Raw genomic sequence first — 18,481 nt, forward strand, 5'->3', positions numbered from 1 at the left:
TCAGACTCTGCACCGTTTGTCTTTAGCCTCTCTCATGTTCACTGTTTCTGCTCTCTCTTCCTAGTCATATTTAGGGATTGTTTGCATCTATTTATTATTCAGTGAAGTCTGTACATGTTTTGCATTTAATAAGTCACTGAACACACAAGGCTTCTTATTGAGCTGGAATGGAATATGGCATTTGCTAGATCAGCTATCCTCTCCAGAAGGCAATAAGTAATCTTCTTGTCTCCCACTGTGTCTGCTGGATTCTTTCAAATGAGCACAACTCTAAACACAACAATGTCCTTTAGAATTTTGTTTTCAGTCCTGCTCCTCTAAAGGGGTAAATCCTGATGTTTTTCTAATTTTTAAGTATACCATACGTTGAAGAAAGACTTCCCAAGCTGTATAATTTCTAGGTTTGAACACAAACACAAGGTGGCTCACCTTGCCAATGCAGAAGCCACAGGAGACATGGGTTTGATCCCCGAGTCGGGAAGATCTCCTAGAGGAGGAAATGGCAATCCACTCCAGTATTCTTGCCTGGAGAATCCCATGGACAGAGAATCCTGGTGGGCTATAGTCCATGGGGCCCCAAAGAGTCAGACCTGACTAAGCACGCATATCAGGAATGGAGAAAGTTCCTGCCACAGCATACACACTCACAAATTTGACTTTTTTTTTCCAAATATCTTCAGTGAATGCAGAGAAAGAAGAGAATTCTAATAGCACTGTCTGCAAATATGGGCACTTCTTAGGGAAACAGTAAATTTGATGTCAATAGAAGAAAGGTGGAAGATGGATATAGAATGGTGGGAATGTGGGATTCAAGGATGAAATAGGGTTGATACATTTCACGATACTTTGAAATGCTGAGACTTTTTGAATCCATGTACTCTGTGTTGTCTAGTCAGAATGGGCTAAGAAGGAAAAAGCATTTCATGATACATTTCATGATACTTTGAAATGCTGAGACTTTTTGAACCCACATACCCTGTGTTGCCTAGTCAGAATGAGCTAAAAAGGAAAAAGCAAACAGGAAAGTATCCTAAGACAAATTGTTCCTTTTCCCAGGCAGTGCCCTATTTGGATATTTAGAGTAGCCTTCTGAATGCCTGGAGTTTATCTTTGGCTGCAAGACAAGCAAACACTGGGCCTGCAATCAGGAGAGGAGGAGGAGAAAGAATAACAACAAAAAGACCCCTTGCCAGGCGTGTAGAGGCGGAGGTGGGGCAGAGCCAGGCTCCTGACTGGCACTGCAGGGTTCTGAGGCTGGGACAGCTGTGGAGCCCATCACCTCGGGAGGAAGGGTTTGTTCTGCTCCTGATTTCCTGGCTCCTAAACTCTCTGCACATTCTCTCCGGCTGAGTTCATTCTTGGCTGGTCCTCAAAGGCAAGAGAGCCAGGTGCTGGGGTGGAGCCAGGTTAGAGCCTGGAAGTTCATCCACCTTTGTGATGTTAAAGGTAAGGGAGGAAATGTGAGATAGAAGGCTTACAGGACTCTTTTTTTTTAATTTATTTTTTTAATTGGAGGGTAATTGAGTTACAGTGTTGTGTTGGTTTCTGCCATATAACAAGGTGAATTGTAATCATAATTCTATACATAGCCTCTCCCTCTAGATCCTCCCTCCCCCATCCCATCCCGTCCCTCTAAGTCATCACGGAGCACCAGTCTGGGCTCCCTATGTTATATAGCACTCTTGATTCCGCTCTGAGGATGATCTGTGAAGGCTTTTAAAGGAATCAGATGGTAGCTTAAGAATGGTTTTTTGTTTGTTTGTTTTTAAGTTGAGGATTTTTTGCCTCTGTGAAAGCAACACACCCCTATGTGTTGGTAGCTGTTTATGTAGGAGGAACAAATGGCTTTTGTTGTCTGCAAAAGATTTACCAAGCTCCTTGGCCACCCTGTTGCATAATGTCTGTGCTCCAGGATTTGTGTGGTGTGGCTGTGAAAAAGAACAGGCTTGCTCTCTTTAACTTTGTTAGTGTAGGGTAGATATGGAATAAAGCCATGTATTGTGCTCTTGTAAAATGTCAAAAGCTAAGGAGCTTCCTGGTATCATTGAAGTTATGACCTATCTGGATAACTGTCTCAAGACTCCCAAAGTGTAGCTGATACAGGGTCTTCTTTGGCTCCCAGCCTAACCAAATCTAGTTTTCATCTGCCACCCACTCACAGCAATAAACTCTTCCCAATGTAACAGAATCTATGGTCTATAAATACTTCAGTTGGCATCTTTATATCTCAACAGAATACAAGTCTAAGCACCCAATAGTCCAGGATTATCTTTGAGAGACTGTGCAGGGGCAGGGGGGGAGGGGTGGTATATTAAGTTTTTTTTTTACCGTTATTTTCAGGGAAACAGAGGTATTTGTTTTATAGTGCTAGCCAAGATAAGTTAAATTGCTTATATAGGATTAATATAAACTATGTTAAAAGCTCCAAGTAGAAAAGAAGTCCTTTGATTGGATTTTAATATATTCAATAAGCATAAATAAGACAAAAGGATAAACATAACAGAGAGATGTATTTGGAACAAACAAAGAATATCTTTTTGATAATGGACCTGTTCCCAAAAAATGGACTGTCTTGGTTTACAGTGGGCTTCCATTAGCCAAGGTGTTCAAGAAAAGGCTATAAAAATATTTGATCATTAACTAGCTGTAAGGTATAAAAACAGCAATGAGCATTTTTACTTCATTAATTAAGGAGTTCTTAATATGTAATCCCCATACATGAACGTAGGATTACTTTTAGGTACACATTTTTAGAGGAGATTTTTTTCTTCCTTTCGTTTTTTTAATCACAAGCTCTTTTATATGATAAACCAATCAATTAGCTCTCCCTGTAAAGAGTTAACCTCTCTATGTAAAGATTCCAACTAAGTCTTTAAGTCTCCACCTTAAACGTGATTGTTATGATAAAGTTCAATAGACATTTGAGGATAATTTCTAATATGAAAGATGGAAATCAAAATAAACAAAGAAAATAGTAACAATAATGCAGGGAGGAGAGAAAAAAGTAACAACAACAACAAAATAACTCATTTTTATACCCAGAAAACAAAGAAGATACCTTATAAAACAGTGAGCTATGGACTATATAAAAGGAACATAGAAGCAAAAAGGAGCTCTTGGGAATTAAAATTATGATGGCAGACATGAAAAGTTCATATGAAGAATTTGAAGACAAAATTGAGAACATTTTGAGAAAAGATGAGAGGATAAAGAAATGGAAAACAGGAGAAAAAAAATGAGAATTAGTCCAGGACTTTTGAATAAAAGGAAGACCTTGAAAAAATAGAGGATGTCATCAAATAAATAACTCAGGGAAAAATTTCCATCCCCAAAGTACGTGAGTTTCTAGGTAGAAAGGGCCTAACAGTTATGTCCTTTAATCTATTTTTAACAGGTTAAACAAATACCTATGCCAAGGTATATAAGTATAACATTTCAGAATACTGTTTTAGGGAGAAGATTCTAAGTTTCCAAAAAGAAAGAAAAACAGAAAAACAAAACAAAAAGCAAAATCCAAACAGGTCATAAACAAAAATGAGACAAATAGTTCAGATACAACAGCCTGGAAATTAGAACTGGGATTGAACTCTTGAACAGTAAAATGGAGTAAACAATGAATTAATTTGTTTATTTATTATAAAAGAAAAACTGTTTCAACTCAGAATTTTATACCCACCCAAAGATGGTAGGAATGGTATTGGTGTTGGCGGGACAGTGAGGATGGGACAGGAACAGGAAAACAAACATTTTCACACATTCAAGATACTGTACAATGGCAAATGTCTAAATAGCATATATACCAGAACTTCTGGAGCACTGTTCACCAGGGATATCCATGGTAGCAGCATCAGTAGCAGGTGTGAAGTTTTCACACAATATCCTGGAGAAGAGCATAGTCTGATAGAGCTAAATGTCAAACTCTGGAGAAAGTACTCAGATACTTGGACTTTGGGGTTTTTTAACTGCATACTTAGGGAAGCATCAAAACATTTTCTATGTAATCAGAGGCCAGGATACAAGGGTAATAGTACTTGGCCAAAACTTATCTCTAGTCTTCTTCTGCCAAGATACTATTTTTAATTGGAGATAGCACCAACCCCACCCCTAGAGTGATCCGAGTGCTGAAATCTAAGCCCTGAGGTTGCAGCCGTATGAAGAGTCAAGTAGTGGTGGGCGTATATCATCAGCTTTCATGGTTAGTAAAGCACCAGCCCTTCTCCTGGAATGACTGGGGAACAGGGATCCAAATGTTGATGGTTGGAATTAGTTGCCAGAAGCACCAGGCACATCTTGTTTAAACTGAGCTTTGAAGAAGATAACACTTGCTGGTAGGTCAGTTTGTAGGATATTGGTCTTGAACAAGTTATACTTTTCCTCTCAAATAATTTACTTCACATACATCTTTTCTGAGGAAACTACTGAATGATGCTCCACCATATTGAGAGAGTAAACCAAGAAAGAGGAAGATACACAATCTAAGAAAAAGAAGAGGCAAAGATAATTACCAGGATGACAGTGAAGGGAAATCCCCCGGATGATATAGTTTTCATATCCCACACAGAAGTTCACAGGGGTGAAAAGGAGAACAAGACTATGGATTTGGAGTTGTTGGTTTTACTTCCATTTAAATATATTTCACTGTTGGAGTCACTAGTCATTATTTTTCGTCTTTTAGTTCTTGAATCACTGATTTGGAACAAAGCAGGAAAAACCAAATTTCAATACAAATCCAGTCATGTGTCAGGAGGGTCCTTCTTTGGTCCCCAAAGTTCTTAGAGCCTGTCCTGACTCCTGGCACCCTTGGCAACCCCACTCCCTGAGAGGAGCCATATATCCTTTGTGGTTATCTTTCCAAGGAAATTTGGGGAGAATGACATCAGCAGAAGAGCCAGATTAGATAGTGTAAAACAGCTGCCTCGCTACCCTTTCGGGTCAGCTCCTTTGTGAAGATTTGCAACCTTCTGCATGCACAAAAATAATCTGGGGAAATTGAAATATATATACATATACATGTATATATTTTAATTGAAATATGCATATATGTGTGTGTGTATATATATATATATTTTTTTTTTTTTTTTTTCCTGACTTCAACAGTAAAAGGTCTGATTCACTGGGTCTGTGTTAAAACCCAGTTGTCTGAATTTTTAACGTATAGGTGGTTGAATTACAAACTCACCTCAAAGAAAGCCTACTGGAGAGACTGAGCTCTCAGGATCCAGAAGATCCACTAATGATGGAATCCCGTGAGCATACTCCCCTGTCATTAACTCCAGAGACATGGAATCTGTTTTCAGCGAATGAACTGGCATTTCTTTTAAAGACAATGTGGAGTGATCCTAGTTTGGGAATGAGCTTGTATGGAAGAAAGCCATCTCACTTGTCTTCTGAGGACTATTTTGTATTCTAAAGGGATGCCTCAACAATATGCCATTAGTGTATAGATAATTTAGTGACATAAAAGTGATGAAGCAGAATTACAAGTAGGATTTCCAGGAGAAATAAACTTGCTTATTGTCCAAGCATCTAGATAATACTTATTTGGTTTCAAAAAAATACTTATTTGGTTTCAACAGAGGGCTCAATTATCTCCTGTCAAAATCATAAAACTCCAAGACCCATTTTTTTCACAAAGCCATCACCACCGTCAGTACTGCTACTAATTCCCAGAGTCCCCCCAAAACTCCATTCTCCCTTGGAAAAATCCAGGGTGGTTCAGTGAAAGCACTTGTTTTCAGCTTTATATGTGTGTTTGTCTCTCTAACCAGATTACAGACCTCATAGGAGTAGAAAAATATATTTTTAATCTTTATATCAACTTGATGGGTGATGATTGAGGTGATCTATCACTATTGACTCAGTTAAATTATGTACTTTCCCCAGTCATTCAGTATACAGCAAATGTAATTCATAGTATTTGAAATATTTTATAATATTTTAAAATTAATACTTTTCTAGTTAATAGTAAAAAAAATGGAAAATTTTTTCCAAGAATATGTTTCAAAATGAAAATGAATTTTAGAATAACTACTTCCAGAAATTTAACTGGATAATATCTACTCTTTCATTTTAAAAACAATGATATTAATAGTAATGAATCACTTCTCAATTTTTATAATGCCCCTAGAACCCACTTTCTCCACTTCTATTTTTTTTTTCCACTTTTAAAAATATAGTAATTAAAATAATATTGTGTTATTAATGATACTATACACCTAAGGTGAAACTGGGAACTGAGACATTAGACAGCTGGGAAACTGGGCAATTAGATAAGTCATGCTTTCAAAACTTTAACTACAAATATAGAGATCTTAAGTGAAAGTTGCCCTTTATTTTATTCTTTTAGGCCTCAATTTCCATTTTTCTGCATTGACACACCCAAGAGATCATAGCAGGGCATATAATAGTCAATCCTCCATATTTATGCACATCAGCTTGCTGTACACATTACTTCAGAGCCTCCCAGAACTCACTTGCATGGGCTTCAGCTGGTTTCATTCAGGTGCATCTTGACCGTCCCTGCCTCTCCTCCTACCCAGCACATCTCTATCAGAGCGGTAGCCATGAAACTGCTCAGTGCTTACACATGTGCAACCTACAAATGCAGGGTAGTTAGTGCCCCATAGGACAACCTCTGACCCATTGCGGGGGTGGGAGCCGAGGCATACATTCTTTTCCTTTGTTTCTCTCAAATGGATGGTTCTGAAATACCATCTGAAACTCGGCCGTTGGCTGCGTGGTCCTGGGGATTCAAGTTACCATTTGCTTCTATTATATGTCCTTGTATTGGCATTCCTTGCTTCCTCCCTCCCTCTCACCACCCCCATATTTATGTGCATAAATACTGAGGATTACATTAATCAAATATTCTCTCATACATGCTCTATGTTCTGAGGAACCTAAACAATGAAACGAAATTTGAGAATAGTGGGGAGATAACAAAACTGTGGAGGTTCTAAAATTTGATTTCTGAGATGCAATCAGTTTTTTTTTCCTTAGGCTGATTTAAAAATATACTTTTATTACTTGGTCATAATTGCTTGGTGAAAGAAAAGAAAGCCATTTTGGATTAAAGTTTTGTCCCAGATCATCCACAAAGTGGATAGTTCACATTCAGATAATCTATGAATGACCATCGTCACACTAACACTAATGGAGCTACTACCTAGAAAAATATACAAGACAGTGATAGTAAATATTTATTTATTATTATTTTAAAATTCACTTGGCTGCTCTGGGTCTTAGTTGTGGCACGTGGGATCTAGTTCCCCAAACAGGGATCAAACCTGGGTCCCCTGCTTTGGGAGTGTGGAGTCTTAGCCACTGGACCACCAGGGAAGCCCTATGCATAAATATTTTAGTATGATCCATTGGATCTCTAATCCAATAAGTGAGTACAGTATTTAGAAAAAACTTCAAAGCCATTAGAACACCAAACAGAATTAGCAAGAATGAATAGCAATGTAACACTTGATTGTCTTACAAGTTTCCTGTACTGTGTAGATCTATATACTGCAATTGGTATGCCTCAGGTTTCTTTTAATTTATGTTAACCGCTTTCCTCTTGTAAATGCCAATATTTGTTCAAGAAACACAGTCATTTGTTCTGTTCAGTTCAGTCGCTCAGTCGTGTCCAACTCTTTGTGACCCCATGGACTGCAGCACACCAGGCTTCCCTGTCCATCACCAACTCCCAGAGTTCACACAAACCCATGTCCATTGAGTCGGTGATGCCATCCAACCATCTCATCCTCTGTTGTCCCCTTCTCCTCCTACCTTCAATCTTTTCCAGTATCAGGGTCTTTTCAATTTTAGTATATGTGCTGCCGAAGCAAGTACAATCAGGGTCTTTTCAAATGAGTCAGCTCTTTGCATCAGGTGGCCAAAATATTGGAGTTTTGGCTTCAACATCAGTCCTTCCAATGAACACCCAGGACTGATCTCCTTTAGGATGGACTGGTTGGATCTCCTTGCAGTCCAAGGGACTCTCAAGAGTCTTCTCCAACACCACAGTTCAAAAGCATCAATTCTTCGGCGCTCAGCTTTCTTTATAGTCCAACTCTCACATCCATACTCTCACATGACTACTGAAAAAACTGTAGCCTTGATTAGACGGGCCTTTGTTGGCAAAGTAATGTCTCTGCTTTTTAATATGCTGTCTAGGTTGGTCATAACTCTTCTTCCAAGGAGTAAGTGTCTTTTAATTTCATGGCTGCAGTCATCATCTGCAGTGATTTTGGAACCCCCCAAAAATAAAGTCTGCCACTATTTCCACTGTTTCTCCATCTATTTTCCATGAAGTGATGGGACCAGATGCCATTACCTTCATTTTCTGAATGTTGAGCTTTAAGCCAACTTTTGTTCTGTAGATGTCCAAATTCTAGCCATTGTCCTTCAAAATTAAAGTACAAGAGAAAACTTCTCTCAAGTATTGTCAAAGGGCGTTTTTTCCCCCTTGATAAAGATTCTATACACCTTATTCCTCTGGGGATTAGTAGTCCTACTTACTACAAGAGGAAGTCAATAATGAAATGTGTATTTTCCCATTATTGGGAAATAATGGGAATTTTAACTCAACCTTGATAACTTTACATTTATAAAAATTTTAAATCATTTTTCTGCTTATATTCTAAGTGGAGAACAAACATGATTTTCACCAATTATGCAATGAGTTTTGTAACTATCATCAGAATCTGGTAAGTCTAGACTTATGATGGATTCCAACACACAGGCTTTACAGATGAATCAATGTGGGCTCAGAGATGCCAGTGACCGCACATCAGAATTACTCAGCAGCCCCACGGCACTGGGCCCAGAATCCTAGACTCCTGCTTTCCTGCTCTGATGACCCTGGGACCATTCTAGTGGCCACTCGACGCTACTCATCCATTGGTTGCAGCCTTACTCGACCAAGGCTGTCAATGCTTCTGAGGTCAGGCTGACTCTGTCTTTATTTTGCCCAAGACCGTCCTGTAAATTCATTTGTATCATTTTTTTTAGATTCCACAAATAAGTGATATTGAATGATATTTGTTTGAATTACTTCATTTAGTATGATCATCTCTAGCTCCATCCATGTTGCTGCAGATGGCATTATTTCATTCTTTTTATGGCAGAGTAATATTCCACTGTGTATATATATTTATCCATTTCTCTACTGATGGACGTTTAGACTGCTTCCATGTCTTACCTACTGTAAATAGTGCTGCTCTGAACCTTGGGGTGCATGTATCTTTTCTAATTAGAGTTTTCATCTTTTCTAGATATAGTCCCAGGAGTGGAATTGCTGGATCATATGGTAACTCTATTTTTAGTTTTTTAAGAAACTACCATATTTTTCTCTATAGTGGCTATACCAATTTGCATTCTCATCAACAGTGTAGGAGGGGTCCCTTTTCTCCACATCCTCTCCAGCATTTGTTATTTGTGGATGTTTTGATGATGGCCATTCTGATCCATGTAAGGTTATATCTCATTGTAGTTTTGATTTCATTCTGAAGACGTTAAGCATGGCTTGTGAGTTCAATTCATAGATATACCAAACTATGCTAAAATGTATCTGAAAGTTTGCTGAGTTATTGGGAAGACTGTTTCTTGCTATGGTCAATACATTGCTCTTTTCATCATTATTTCAAAATACTGTCCATGAACTCAGTTATTCTACATGCTTGCTTTCATCCTTAGCAGTTAATATTTCTGAAGATTCACCCAATCGAGAGAGAAAGATAGGAGTATGAACTGCCATGAAATATATATAAGTAACATAAATATGATTTAATGAATATAATAAGCTGAACTTAGAGTAAGGGTGTTTCCTGTTTTTATAGGAAAAGATTATAAATTAAAACCTTTGTCAGTAAACATTAGACTTCTTGCTAATTGTTGTTTAGTCATTCAGTTGTGTCCAGCTCTTCTGTGACCCCATGGACTATAGCCTGCCAGGCTCCTCTGTCCATGGGATTTCCCAGGCAAGAATACTGGAATGGGTTGCTGTTTCCTTCTCTAGGGGATCTTCCAGACCCAGAGATGGAATCCACATCTCCTGCGTTGGCAGGCAGGTTCTTTACCACTGATCCACTAGGGAAACTCCTTCTTGCTCATTAGTTGAAGTAAATTAACAAAGAAGTCCTTTGGAAGGCAGCTTCAGCTGAGTCCTAGTCTGAAGGCTGTATCAAGGCTGCTATTAGTAGTAGGAGGAGTTTCATTACCCTGCTATCTAAGACCTTGTGTCCTGGAAGAGCTGTGTTTTGGTTCAGCCTTCTGTAGGGAATAAATCTAAGGAGTGTCTGAGGTACGAGAGAGCCTTCCTGTTCAAAGTTTAGCTTCTTCACTGACTGATTGTATGACTTGGGACAAAAATTTTGAAACTCTGTCAAGTCCTAATTTCCTAATCCAGAAATGAATTTTTAGAGAATCAGATGAAATAATGATTGCAAAGCTCTCAGTACGCTGTCTGGCATATAGGAAACACTCCATTACTCCATGAACTCTGCTTCTTATCATCTTCTACAATGCAGGAAACAGTTCTTTTTATTCAATGACAGTATCACAATGGCCCATTAGGGGAGGGTTGAACAGCACTTCATTTTGACAAGGTAAGATGAGAGATGAGATGCATCGAAAATAAGTACTAAGTAATATAAGTTCATTTTTTCCCATAGGATTATAAAATAGAAAAAGAGTTCTGCTGAGTGAAGAGAAAATATTTAAAATGATCATGGAGATGTCTTTTTATTTATAAAGAAAAAACTCAATATCTACTATTTTAAAAAAAATTGGCAAAAGCTATCATCCCTACAATCATCAAAATTAGTGGGGCTATTGATTTATTTAGGGGGCTTCCCAGGTGGCTCAGTGGTAAAGAATCTGCCTGCCAATGCAGGAGATGCAGTTTTTATCCCTGGGTGGGAAAGATCCTCTGGAGAAGAGAATGGCAACCAACTCCAGTATTCCTGCCTAGAAAATTCCATGGACAGAGGAGCTTGGCGGTCTATAGTTCATGGGGTCACAAAGGAGTCAGATACAACTGAGCGACTGAGCACATTGATTTATTTAACTTGATTTCTTGGTTTGGATTAATTGGTTGGTGAGAGTGTATTGAAAGGAAATTAATCTCTTGATAAGAACAGAGCTAATGTTAATGGATAAACGATTACATACACACTCTTATCCATTAAGGGAAGCTGGAGAAACCTGGGTAGAAGTATATTATTTGAGGGTTGGGAAGAGGCAGCACTTACTTGAAGCCACCCAAAGAATCTAATTACAGCAGAAAGAAGAGAAGGGAAAAGGAAAAGGGAATAAACAGCGGCAATGTGTGGGGTGTGGATGGGGGTGTGTGGTCCTGAAGCCTGACCGTTTATCATATGAAATATTGGACGGGGCTGAGGTTGGGTAACTTCGGACACTGGAAAGGCCTGATCCTTACTCTCTGAACCTTGGGGTAATCTTTAGACATTACCATTAATTATTTAGACTCAGAAGACTGCAAAAACATCTTGATTCATTGGCAAAGTGACAAGCATATGGTGTGTTTTGCAAAGCCCTAGGTTTCTGTTGAGAGGAAGCTAACATTAATTTCTTACAAATTCTACAGGGACTTTCCAAGCCAGCCATTGTTAACATAGTTTGACATCAAAGTTGGAGAGCTGGGAGGAGTTTTGAAAAATAAGTTAGGTCCAAATTAGTAGCTTTATTCAGGCTGGCAACAAGGAAGCTTCTGAGACACCATAGATTTCCCACAAAGAGCGACAGAGCATCTGACAGCTTTGCAGCTTGATTGATGGTAGAGGTGGCAGGTCTATTTAGTGGGTCCTACAGGATGGTGCTTAGAATCTGGTGTTTCCTGCAGTGCTTGGCAGTCTGGCAACCCTCAGGCAAGAGTCCCAATTCACACTCACCAGACATGTGGTACGATCATGGTCAGGGCCGCCCTCTGGGTGAGTGAGGCAAGTAGCCCACCAATACACAAGCTGTTGGGGGACATCCCCTAGGGATGGGAGAGAGGTGGGGAGAAAGGAGGTGTGGGTATATATGAAGTAAAAGATGTACAAAGAACCCCTCATGGTTTGCAGATACTCATTATTGTTTGGGCTGCTTCTGACAGGGCTTCCAATTTGAGCTGCAAGGCTTCTCTTGTTCTAAGGATAGATTTGTTCTATCTTCCATCCTGCAATGGACTCTTAATGACCCTAGGGGCAAACAGTTCATTTCTTTCCCTCTGTCTTCTCTGTCGTCTTTGGACCTCCTCAAACCTCCATCAGAAAGGTGTGGTGAAGTTTAAATTTCATTTATTGTACAAGTTTATAGAATGCAGTTTGCATAAGAATTCTGTCTCTGATGGCAATAACGTTTAGTGATCAAGACATAAATATTAATAAATTGAGCTTTTCTTAGGAACTACCAGAAAAAAAACCTTTGATAATTCAAGCAAAGGCAAAAAATGAAAATATAAACTACTCATATTAGGGGAGAGAGTTTACACAGATATAAAGTAAACAGGATTTAAATAAAAATATTTATAAAGAACCTGAGGTATTTACCATTGGCTGAAATGGCCCATTCTATATTGTTAACAGACACTTTGACCTCTTCAGCCCAGGAATAAAGCCTCTACTCTGAGAGGAGTCGCCATCTATTTCAACATGCTTTAGGTAGATTCACTCATGAATTATGTTATAGATACAAGCATTGGCCATAGTTTAAAAACACTTCTTTGTCTGGAAAACTCTTATATCCATTCTAAGCCTTTTTGGTTACATGTATACCATTTCCCTTCTGTCCCCAGAGAAAATAAATTCTAAAGAAGATAAAACCTTCTCTTCCCCCACCCCCCCAATAAAGCGTTTTATATATGGTGGTCATGTAATCACTCTTCCATCTTCCCCATGCTTTACAATCCCAGTTTTATTCATAGTTCCCCACAGGTGCTGTTTTCCAAGTGTCTAATCATCCGTTAAGCACTCCCACTAGTAGACTGTCCCGATATTTCACTCCCCATATTGAGGGTCTCTTACCTACACCCAGAGATTCTAGGAAAGTGCTAATAACTACCAAGAGCAGACTGTTTATCTAATTTGTGACTTCGGTTTATCAGTTTTGTTCGTTTGTGCTTTACCTTTGAGATAAACTACCACAGGATCATGGCCACATCTTCTTGATACTGTCCCAGGGTCAAACTTACATCCTTCTCATGTGTGGACAGTGCTTTTCAGATGTCTGAATCTCTTCTTCACAAACACGGTGCTCACCGTTATGGGAATGGTATTTCATGGTTCCTCTTTAGACTTTGACATATCCATCTAACAGCCTTGGGACCCAGTAAGGAGGATGCAGAGAACCACTCCTGGTCAATTAAAGGCCAGTTCCTCTTCTGTGCCTTGTGTGTGCTGGTTTTTGTCTTGGTGTTTTGTCTACAGCCCTTTCTTCTCAATGGAAATCTTCTCCTCCTTAGGGATCCAACTCAAGCGTTGTCTCATTAAACCCCTGTGATGGATGGCATGTTCCTCTTCACTTTGTACTCCTACAGTCACCCTTACTATCCAATCCCCAGGTGGAGGTCAAAGAGAACAAAGTAGGGGCTTTATTAAATTTTTTATAGTCCCAGAAGTTAACAGAATATTTGATATACAGTAGATGTTGAATTAATTAATTGATCATTTTATTAAATACTGGAGTTGGGAGAGAAGAAAGAATTGAAAGTCACTAACATAGAACTATTATGCCATAGAGTGGCTCAGAGCAAGGGAGGAGAGAGAGAATAAATGGTAAGGAATCTGGCCACAACAACCCTCAGGAGTGTGTGCCTGTGTGTGTGTGTGTGTGTGTGTGTGTGTGTGTGTAGAAAGATGAGTTGACAAAGAGTGCTTGGTGACGGACCACAATACTGTTATTTTCTAGCCATGAAGAAACAGAATTTCAAGAAGGAACATTAAAAAACTCTTGCAACAGCACTCTGCCTGATGGAGCATCTGCCCAGCTCCGTAACGTAATGTCGTGCCTCTCTTCCTCAGTGAAGGCTGTATTGCACTTCCAGAAGCATCGGCGCTCTCCCCTCTCTCACAAACTCACCACTCACTGCGCCCCTGCCAGGAACGCCCTCTCCTGCTTCTCTTAGAGGCCTCACCTCCACCCTCACTGTCCTGCCCGCTCCAGACACCCTCCTCACCAGTCTCCACAAGCTCCCATTTACTCCTCAACCTCTTGCTTATTTCCTTCCCAGAACCGATCAGATTTTTAATTACTGGAAGCGGGCATGCACATATTTTTCATCTGTCCTTAGGATGTAAACTCCACAAAAGATAACACTTAATGAGAGAAGACAGAAAATAATAACAAAATAAGGCATCTTTGGACTTTGTTCCCTGCCAAGTTCCCTGCTGTGTACTATTGGCAAGAGGAGAGTTTTCTGCTCACTTCAGCAGTCATCCATGCCTTCCGTCCCCCACCATGTCGTAGTGCTGGGAACTAGACTAGACATTCTCTCTTGCCCCTTAGTGCTGAATTTCATGGGCCACTCTCACCATTGCCCTGCCAAACTAGGGCTCTTCCAAATCCATTTTAAACAGATGTGAAGGCTCCTTTTACTTCCGGTTCTTGCCTTTTCAATAAGGCTAAGCTGTAGAGCAAAGATTGCAAGGAAGCCTCTGGCCCCAGGAGACCCTTGCATGGAGGGGCACCATGGGGTGGCTTCATTGCTATTCTGGGCTTTCGAAATGGAATAGCGGGTCTCATTGCCTCCCCACAGCTGCTCTGCAGGGAGCATGTAAAATCTCTGCAAACAGTCCCAGTGTGCTTATAAAACCTCAGGTCACTGACAATTGCAGTGCTCATTTGCTGTGGCCAATTTAGCGCTAATAAGCTGAAACTGGGCTTCTGGGATTTGTTTCCATGGCATGTAAACTCCCTTTAGAAAAGGAGTCCCTCCCCAAAGAGATTGCAACCTAAAATAGGTTTCTTTTATTCAGTCTCCATTTTTGTGAGCTGACTTGCGGCCCGTTTAGGAAGTGCCAGAATCATCACTTCCACCTTCGTCAGAGCCTGTGCTCCACTAGGGGGCAGCCCAGCTGCCACTGGACCCGAAGGGACCGCGGGCAAAGACGTGTTGGAGCCCCGGTCTTTCCCGTCTGGGGAAGCGTGGCGAGCGACGGCCGGGCAGGTCAAGCTGCCTTCACATCTGGGTAACAGACCCGGGTGCGTGCACAGCGCTCCGAGGCTGCGGGCAGGCCCCATGCCAGGGCACCCGGGTGGGCCTCCGGACTCCGGCCCTGAGGCCCTCCGTGGGGCTGTCCTCGGAGAAGCCCCGCTGAGGCACGCCCACTCCTCACACATGGCTCACAGCCTCCCTCCCAGCCCCTGACCTGGGAAGGAGCCCTTTCGGAAGGTGTGGATCATTCCTGCGGCTGCAAGTCAGAAGAAGTCTCTCCATTTTGAGCTTGATTCCCTGTGACTTGGAGGCAGGCACCAGGCCCACAGAGCATTCAGCTCACTTCTCCCTCCTGCTAGGAGAGCTGATTAGCCACCAGGCCTCACAGTTTGCATTGATTTGGAACAAGACGGAAAGGGGGCTCTTTGCCTTCAAGGACTCAGTGTACCTCTCTCCCAACAGACAATCCCTGTGGATTTAGGAGAGCTGGTAGACTTAGCGTGGTTGCCATTTTGAAGCTCCCTTGTGATCGTTGACAATTCAGATTTGCCCAAAATAAGCAGTTCTGGTGTTCCTTCCAGCCTCCTTGAGGCCTGGGGATGCTGAAAAGCTCCTGGTTCCAACCAAAGCAACATTTTACCAGAAATCTGGCTGTCGCACAGCCTCACCATCCCCATGGGCTGATTACAAAGTGCAGTCACCTAATTGTTTGTGATCTGCCAAACCCTGTTAGGAATTTGCTTGTAGCTTGGAAGTCCTGCCAAAAACTTCTCTCTAGTTCTGGGCAGAGACACTCGGAGACACCTCTGGGGCCAACTTTCTTTCGTCACGTTCGGCTAAGATGCAAGCCGTCCTGAGAGAAAGCCAGAGTGACTAGGAAAATGGGGGTGGGGTGAGGTGACCTTGAGAGCCGAGCTCCTTTCTTAGCTTCTCCAGTGGAAAATCACTGCTTTGCCAGCCCATACTCCATCATCCACGAAGGGCTGCTGATGGACCCAGGGTTCAGGCCAGTGAGGACAGTGGCCAGTTGCCATGGGGGCAGCAGAATCTGCCCTTCCTGGGCGATGCTGTTCCCCTGGGATGGGAGATTGCTGTGAGATGGATCACTGCAATTGTCCTCTGAGAAGGAAGGTTTCATTGTGTACATTGTGGTGTGTGTGTGTATGTGTGTGTGAGGTAGAGAGAGAGGGAGAATGAGAGAGAGATGGGAGAGAGAGTGAGTTGTGGTGTGGGTTACTGCAGTTTTTAACCTAGTCATTTCTCAACCACCTACGTTTGATACAAAATGCATAACCTATACTGGAATCAAATTATTGGCGATGAACTAACCCTGCCAGGTGTTTGGCCTCTGCCTGGCCTGTGTTTCAGGACCCCTCTCATTGCTTACAGTTCTGATCCTCACCCATTGGACAAAACCCCATGGTTGGACAAAACCCTATGCTTTCCAAGGCACAAGCTGCCTCCTTCTTCCGTAATGAATGATAGCATGTACTGTATCCATTTATGCCCATCAGGGGCATATCTTACATCCTGGCTGCTGTTGAAAGGCAGTTGGCAAGTAAGACAACACCTGGTGGCCAGACCCCCTTTGACATGATGAGTGTTTGTTCTCTAACCCAGCTGGGAGGCAGGCACTGGATTGTTGCTGGGTGAGTGGAGAGATCCCTGCACAGAGGGGAGGCCAAGTCCTCCCCAGGGGATCAGGAAACGTGAAGGCTGTCGCCCTCTGATCTCCAGTTGCCAAACCATCTCTACAAGCAGTGTGGTCTCATCTAAGGAAAAAATTAAATCCTCCTGAGCAAGATGTTGGGGTGTTATTCATTCCTTGGGCATTGGCTGACAGTGTCAGTCAGGTAAATTATTTTCCACCTTTATATTTCAATTTTTCTCTGATTTCTACTGTATTCCATCTTTGCTCACCCTTGAAAAATGCTGGCAGCAAACACTCTCTTATGAGAACCCGATGAGAATAGATTATGTGGCTGGTGCACTTTGAGTTTTGTAAAGGAAATGGGCTACAAGTTCAGATCTCATCACAGGGAGACCAGAGAGATAGATAAACTCTGCTGAGAGGTGATAAACTTGATGTTGGTTATGGATGCTCATGAGGTGAGGTTTGGCTTCATTAAGGCCCACAGTTTTTAATTTTCTTGTTGAACAGTTCTTTAAAGAAGTCCATTGGCCAAAAGACAAGAGCTGAAGGGTGAAGTGTTGGCAGAATAACACATGGAAACACTAAAAAACTGAGGTTGCTTGTTCTGCAGAAAACTGTAAGGACAAGTTTTTAAGCATTTGAGGGGTTGCCACTTAGAAAGATCAGAGTTGTTCAGCATAATCTTCGATTGACTAAAGCTGAAAGGAGCCAAAATTTGAAAAAAAAAATTATAACAATTACAATTGTCTGATTGTCTAATTCAGTTGGAACAAATATGAACCAAACATAGATAAATAAAACCTTGATGATCTCTGATTCATAATTCTATGATTTTCTTTTCCTAAATGTAAGTCTCCCAATAATTACATTTAACTTCTTACCTATTTCACAAGTCATCTTCATCTTTACCCCTCAGACAAACTTGCTGGGATACCATGTAGGTAGCTTAACTATTCTCAACCCTCTGAGTTTTATTCCTCTCCTCTTCACCAGGAATGCGCGCGCCTCCTCCATACCCAATCAGTTTAGTGTTGTATGTACCCAGTTGCCACACCATTGTTTTTACTGGTTGGCTCTATTTATTCTGTTGAGTACTGTGGTGAATGTGACATCTCCTGCCTAGCCCAGCGCCCCCACCCTCACCCCCACTACTAAACAGAGAGGGCCATCATGAAATGTGGTTACCGTGAGAGTGGCCTGGGGTAAATTCTGCGAAAACCCTTACACGTACTGATATAGAATCTTTAGCCTTCTAGCCATCAAGCCCACTGCAAGATTTTTAACTTCCATAAACTTCACAGAGGAAGGTAGCAGCACTGAGGCCCCGTGCTGGATTTTACCAATTTTGATGAGTGTCTAAAAGCATAGCCTGCTTAGAGATATTGTTGCCGTTTAGAATGTTGGCCAAAAAAGCAAGTATATTTGTATACTAAATTTACTATGCAAATAATACAATTGTGTGAAAATAAGTAATTCAAGTTCTACTTTTATCGGTTTTAATCATTCATTCAACAAATATTTATTGAGTGTCTCTTATGTCCGATAACCCGAGGTAGATTCAAAACACCATAAGATATGGCAGCTGCCCAGAAGAAGCGTTTGTGACCTTGCACACTCCTGAGATTATCTTGAAGGTGAGATAACATAATAGATATGAAAGCATTTTTTAAACTGTGAAGTAC

General features: G+C 41.1%; 1 long non-coding RNA gene across 2 annotated transcripts in view; it reads left to right on the forward strand.

The window, feature by feature from the left end:
• Window positions 1-1,225: 1,225 nt before the first annotated feature.
• The window catches only part of LOC110132266 (uncharacterized), a 314,824-nt gene continuing 297,568 nt past the window's right edge, over window positions 1,226-18,481 (forward strand). For both annotated transcript variants that reach the window (XR_011487725.1, XR_011487728.1), the window contains exon 1: window positions 1,226-1,446. This is a non-coding gene — a long non-coding RNA (uncharacterized lncRNA). The remainder of the gene's footprint in view (window positions 1,447-18,481) is intronic.

The sequence above is a fragment of the Odocoileus virginianus genome, chromosome 1 (genome assembly GCF_023699985.2).
Source record: "Odocoileus virginianus isolate 20LAN1187 ecotype Illinois chromosome 1, Ovbor_1.2, whole genome shotgun sequence".
Taxonomy (NCBI): Eukaryota; Metazoa; Chordata; class Mammalia; order Artiodactyla; family Cervidae; genus Odocoileus; species Odocoileus virginianus.